General features: G+C 38.5%; 1 long non-coding RNA gene across 1 annotated transcript; it reads left to right on the forward strand.

Annotated features, from left to right (window-relative positions):
• The first annotated feature begins 350 nt into the window (after positions 1 to 350).
• On the forward strand, positions 351 to 2,887 carry LOC113625200 (uncharacterized). The gene is made up of 2 exons (XR_003434575.1): positions 351 to 419; positions 2,215 to 2,887. It is a non-coding gene; the product is annotated as an uncharacterized LOC113625200 (long non-coding RNA).
• Positions 2,888 to 6,876: the final 3,989 nt, after the last annotated feature.

The raw sequence follows: 6,876 nt of genomic DNA on the forward strand, positions 1-6,876 counted from the left end.
AAGAGGAGGATCAGGTAGCCTTAGGAGAAAAACCCAGGGAATATGATATTGCAGAAGCAAGAGAAGAGCGCTTCAAAGAAGTGTAGTAGACTGGGCCATTTTTCTCGAGAAGTTAGTGAGATGAAGATTGAGAGATGCTATGACTAAACAGGCATTGCCATTAGCTAGAGCAGCTTCATTGGGGTGGTGGGAGGAGACCGGTTTAGAGTGAGTTGAGGGGTGAGGGTGATGGTGAGCAAATGGAGACAAACAGCACAGACAGGCCTTCCAAGAAGTTGCCCTTGAAGAAATGAGAAGGATACTGGAGGAAGGACGTTAATGTTTTTTTCCTCTCTCTCTCTCTCTCTCTTAAGATTGGAGAGACGTACGCTTGTTTAAATTTTGATGATGATGAAATAAAATTCATATTTTAAGCCAAGGTAAGAAAAATTTTAATGAATTTTTTTCTCCCCACTTGGGCCTTCTTCCTCCCAGCTAGTGTGCATTGTGCGTCTGCGTTAGGCATTAAGCACACCTCCCCGATGGCAGAAATAGCTGCTCAACCATAAAGTTCAGTTTTTCTTCTTCTGGCACCAGCTGTGTGACTCTTCAGAAGATAACATTACTTACCTATGACCTTATTAATATTATTAGGTATATTACTTGCATTCTGCCTATTTTACAAGATTATTGTTTCATGCATTACCAAATACATGACTGAACCTCTGATAAAAATAATAATGACTAGGCAACTTGAAACAATTGGCCAAGTATATAGTCCTATAAGGTCAGTGATCGTAATGTGTAACTCTAGATATGGGACCAAGCAAGAAGAGGGAACCATGACCGACTAGTAAGACAGGTGGTCTAGAGGCTTTTGGCTACGGTCAATAGGTCCTAGTCCAGTAATAGCCCATTGAGCAGCCTCTCAATGAAATCCTTGCCTGACCTGGGTGTGAGCATTCCTAGCTCTGTGGGACAAATTGGTCACAATCTGTGGGACAAATTGGTCACAACATGCCACCCAAACCTTGGTCGAAATTAAGACTGAAAAGGAGGGGATTGTAAAAGAGTGTTTCCCACCATCAAGTCCTACAAGAATCAAGTTATAGCCACTGCAGTCACTGACCTACAATACACCCTGGAAGGAATTCAGGGCAAAGGTCAGGATGAGGCATTCTGTGCTCTGGGAAAACTGGCGGAATTGGCCCTCAGATAGCTAGATATTTTCATGAGAAAATTTTATGAACACAGTTTCTTAGATCTTCCCATACTTAGAAAAGCACTAAAACCATTAGCTGTGATATCTGTTCTTCACAACTAGCAGTAACCTTCTACTAAGATGTGTGTTTGACTGCGTGTATGCCCTTCACCAAAATCACGTATATACTGGCCTCCCCACTTACCTCTTTGGAACAGCCCTCAGAGCTTTCTCAAAGACTGTCTCCCGGGCTGTAATCCTCAGGTTGGCTCAAATAAATGTTTCCGTTTCTTTCTAAGGTTGACAGTTGATTAGTTTTTTTGCTGACAATGAGAAGGAACCAGGAACTTTAGGTGGTGATGATCACATGGCCAACCTGACCCACTCCCAAGAGTAGTTTATGAGGCAGGATGCGAGGAGAAGGGGGTACGCAGAGCACAAGTGGAGGGGCTGATCTCAGGCAGTAACCGGGAAAGGAAGATGGAAGGCAGCAGGCACACGGAGATTTGCAGGATTTGTGCTGTTGAGCAAGCTACGCATTTCATAAAGCCAGAAGGTACTACTGACTGCAAGGTCATCCTGATTTTGCATGGTAACTGTGACTATTAAGGAAAGAGTGCTTCTTTCTAATTCGCACAAAGTGGCCGTAGCAGCCATGGGTAGTGGGAGTTGAGGACTGAAAGTTGAGGGACTTCCGGTCTCAGGGTGTGTGTTCACCTGGGAAAAGGAGGTGAGATCACTGAAGGAAGAGAATGGAGTCTCTGAGAGGTTTGGGGACACTGGAGAAGGTGTGGGTAGTTGCTGAAGTCAGGGGAAGCAGATTATAGCCGTGCAGATCCCAGACAAGTGACGTCTGTATGGGCAATGGATGAAATCACCAATGTTCACATTATCTCATTTTCTTGAGGCACTTCTAGCAAAGAGACTTAGCTTTTTGCTAGTGGTGTAACGTCTTGGCAGGCGGGTTGGGATGGTCTAAACCTTGCTAATCATCTTGTCTCCTACTGCGAGCTTGTTTTCCATTTCTTTTGAAGGACACTGAGATGCTGCCCCTATTTCACAGGGAAATGTTTTTGTGAAAGTGGAACCATAGACCAGCTTTTTAAGAATGCATCAGGACTGCTGCTTCAAGGAAGATGGAGTAGAGGTACTTTCCCCTCTTTCTCCCACGAAGTACAACTAGGAACCCTGGACATTATATATAAAACAAGTATAAGAAGACTCTGAAATGTGGAAAGAAGACACAGTGACTAGGAACCATGAGACCCAACAAGCAGCATGGGGACAAGGTACCTGGGTTTTTTTGTTTTGTTTTGTTTTGCCTCCATATCGTAGAATTTGAGCTGAAGAAACCAGTGGCCCAGAAATGCTAAGGGATTCAGACCAAGAATAAAGCCCCAACAAAAGCCTGCTCTCTCTAACTAAAGGACCAGGAAAGGGACAGCCTGGCAAGAAAGAAAAACTTTTGACAGTAACTGCTCTACTCCAGCCAAACACCATACATGAAACAAACAAAAAACAGTGCCCTCTCACCCATGCCTGCTCACCCAGGCATACCTTGGCGATACTGCAGGTTTGGTTCCAGACTACTGCAATAAAGTTTGCATTGCAATAAAATGAGTCATAACTTTTTTGGCTTCCCAGTGCATATAAAAGTTATGTTTACACTATACTGTAATCTGTTAAGTGTGCAATAGCGTTATGTCTTAAAAAAGGTGTACACACCTTAATTTAAAAATACTTTATTGCTGGTATTTCCCCTTCTCAGAAGAATGTGGACAGTAATAGCTCTAAGAATCCCAAAGAAGGAGAAAACAGGAATACCACAAGGAACAACATTTAAGAGAAGTGGATATTTAGGTGCTGACCTTACTTCTTACCTCCTCTGCATGTGGGTCTAGGTGATGTAAGGGGGAAAGTTAATTGGCAAAATATATTGAGTTTGAACTGGAAAAAAAAAACTTTATTGCTAAAAAATGCTAACCATGATCTGACAACACAGGGTTGCCACAAACCTTCAATTTTTTAAAAAATGCAGTATCTGAAGTGCAGTAAAACAAGGCATGCCTATGTCTAAATGTATGTAGAGGAAATGTTTAAGAAAATTATATTATAAATGAGAGAGGGTAAAGGGAATCAGAGGATGATAAGTTTACTCCACTTAAACAGATAAAACTATAACACCAGTTGAATCTAATATTATGTAAATATAAAGTTTAATACCTAAAGCAACCACTAAAAGAGCTATACAGAGAGACATCAAAAATACTATAGAAAAATCAAAATGGAATTACTCTTAAAAGTTCAGGTAACTCACTAAAAGGCAGGAAAAAGAAATTAAAAACAAAGAACAAACAAAAACCGGCAAATAAAAACGATATGTTAAGCCCTAACATATCAATGATTAAATTGAATGTAAATGGTCTAAATTTACATTTAAATCTACCAACTAAAACATAGATTGCAGCATGGGTTAAAGAATATGACCTAACTCTATGTTGTCTGTAAGAAACTCACTTCAAATATAACAATACAGGCAGATTGAAAGTAAAATGATGGAAAAATATATATCATGCAAACAATCAAAAGGAAGCAGGAGTGGCTATATTAACATCAGATGAAGTAGATTTCAGAGCAAAGAAAATGACCAGAGAGAGAGCAGAATATGGCAAAAGGTCAATCCACCAAGAAGACACTGCAATCCTAAATGTGCGTGCATCAAACAACAGAGCTACAAAATATATTCAACAAGAGCTGAAATAGACAAATGCCAAAAAAGAAATAGACAAATGCACAGTTAAAGACTTCGCTGTCAACAATCAATAGGACAACTGGGATCTAATCAGCATTTATAGAACGCTCCAGCCAACAACAGCAGAATGCACATTTTTTTCAAATGCCCATGGGAAATATATCGAAATAGACCATATCCTGGCTGTAAAACACACTCCAACCAATTTTTTGTTTTGTTTTGTGGTACACAGGCCTCCCACTGCTGTGGCCTCCCCAGTTGCGGAGCACAGGCTCCGGACACGCAGGCTCAGCGGCCACAGCTCACGGGCCCAGCCGTTCCGCGGCATGTGGGATCCTCCCGGACCGGGGCACGAACCCGCGTCCCCTGCATCGGCAGGCGGACTCCCAACCACTGCGCCACCAGGGAAGCCCTCCAACCAATTTTTAAACATTAAAAATCATTCAGAGTGTGTTCTCTGACCACAAAGGAATCAAACTAGAGATCAGTAACTGAAAGATGACAGCAATATCTCCAAACACTTAAAAGTAAGCAACACACTTCTAAATAACATGAGTCAAAGAGGAAGTCTCAAGGGAAACAAAAGAATGTATTGAACTAAAGGAAAATGAAAATACACATACCAAAATATGTGGGACAGAGTGAAACAGTGTTGAAAGAAATTTATAGTTCTAAATGCAAACATTAGAAAAGAGGAAAACTCTCCAATTAATAACCTAAGCTCTCACCTCAAGAACCTAGAAAAGGAAGAGAAAAATAAGCCCATCGCAAGCAGAAGGGAGGAAATAATAAAGAGCAAAAATCAGTAAAATAGAGAACAGAAAAACAATAGAGAAAAGCAACTAAAGAAAGAACCGGTTCTTTGAGAAGATTTTTTAAAATGAACAAACCTCTAGCAAGACTTACAGAGAGAGAGGGAGAGGAGATACAAATTACCAATATAGGAATGAAACAGAATATTACTACAGCTTCTGCAGACATAAAAAAGATAATAAGGGAACACTACAAACAACTTTACACGCATACATTTGATAACTTAAATGAAATGGACCAATTCCTCAAAAAATGCGAACTACCGCAACTCACGCAATATAAAATAGATCATTTGAATGCTCTGTAACTATTTAAAAAGTTGAATTTGTAATTTTAAATCTCCCAACAATGAAATCTCCAGGCCCAAATGATTTCACTGGAGAATTCTATTAAGTATTTAAAGAATAATTCACACCAATTCTACACAATCTTTTCTAGAAAATAGAAGAGGCGGGAATACTTCTCTGTTCTTCTTATGAATCTAACATTGCTCTAATACAAAAACCATACAAATAAAAAAGAACACCACAGACCAACATCCCTCATGAATACACACACACACAGATCCTTCACAAAATATTAGCAAATAGAATTCAGCAATATGTAAGGAGAATTATGTGCCATGAACCAGAGGGGTTTATTCTAAGGATGTAAGGCTGGTTCAATATTGTAAAATCAATGTAATTCAACATATTGCCATGCTAAAAAAGAAAACTCACATGATCACACCAATTAATGCAGAAAAAGCATTTGAAAAAAAATTCAACAACCATTCATGGAAAAAAGCTTCAGAAAAATAGAAGTGGAGGGAAACTTCAACTTGATAAGGGGCATCTACAAGACCCAATAGCTAGCATTATATGTAACGGTAAAACACTGAATGCTTTCCTTCTGAGGTCAGAACAAGGCAAGGATGTCCACTCTTACCCTTCTTATTCAACATAATGCTGGAAGTTCTAACCAGTGTAATAAGACACAAAAAGAAAATAAAAGGTGCACAGATCAGAAAGGAAGAAATAAAACTGTCACCATTTGCAGATGAAATGACTGTCTACATAGAAAATCCCAAGGAACCTACAAGGAAAAAACCCCCCAAATTTCATAGAACTAATAAGTGAGGTTCTGCAAAGTCAAATGAAACATACAAAAATCAATTATACTTCTATATACTAGCAATGAACACTTGGACATTAAAATTAGAAATACAATACCACTTATAATCACTCAAAAATATGAAATAGATATAAATCTAATAAAACTTGGAGGATTTCTATGCTAAAAACTACAGAATGTTGACGAAAGAAATCAAAGATCTAAATAAGTGGAAAGACATAGCATGTTCATGGATTGGAAGACTCAACATACCTAAGATATCAGTTCTCCCCTAAATTGATATACAACTTAAACAGTTCTTACCAAAATCCCAGACAGGTTTTTTGTACATATGAACAAGATTATTCTAAAAATTATATGGAAGAACAAACTAGAATAGCTAAAACAATTTCGGAAAAAGAAGAATAAAGTGGGGAAAATCAGTCTACCTGATTTCAAGACCACACTATCAAAACAAAGTGGTGCTGGCAGAGGGAAAGACACAGAGTTCAATGGAACAGAATAAAACACCCAGAAACAGACCCACACAAATGTGCTCAACTGATTGCGGAGAAAGGTACAAAAGTAAATCAGTGGAAGGATAGCCTTTCCAATGAATAGTGCTGGAGTCATCGGTCGTCCACAGGAAACGAACAAATGAATAAAAACAAAACAAGACCCCTAAACCCTCAATTTAAGTCTTACACACAAAAAATTAACTCAGAATGGATTACAAACCTAAATGTAAAACATAAAACTATAAAACATTTAGGGAAAAAAAAACAGGAGAAAATCTTCAGGATCTAGAGCTAAGCAAAGAGTTCTTAGATTTGATACCAAAAGCATGATCTATGAAAAGATAAATTGAACTTCATCAAAATTAAAAACTTTTGCTCTGCAAAAGACCTTGTGAAGTGGATAAAAAGACAAGCTACAGACTGGAAGAAAATATCTGCAAACTATATATGTGATAAAGAACTAGTATCTAGAATAAAGAACTCTCAGAAGTGAACAGTAAAAAAAAAAAAAAAAAAAAAAA

The sequence above is a fragment of the Aethalodelphis obliquidens genome, unplaced genomic scaffold, assembly GCF_003676395.1.
Source record: "Aethalodelphis obliquidens isolate GAN/ISIS:26980383/991018 unplaced genomic scaffold, ASM367639v1 scaffold14, whole genome shotgun sequence".
Lineage (NCBI taxonomy): Eukaryota > Metazoa > Chordata > Mammalia > Artiodactyla > Delphinidae > Aethalodelphis > Aethalodelphis obliquidens.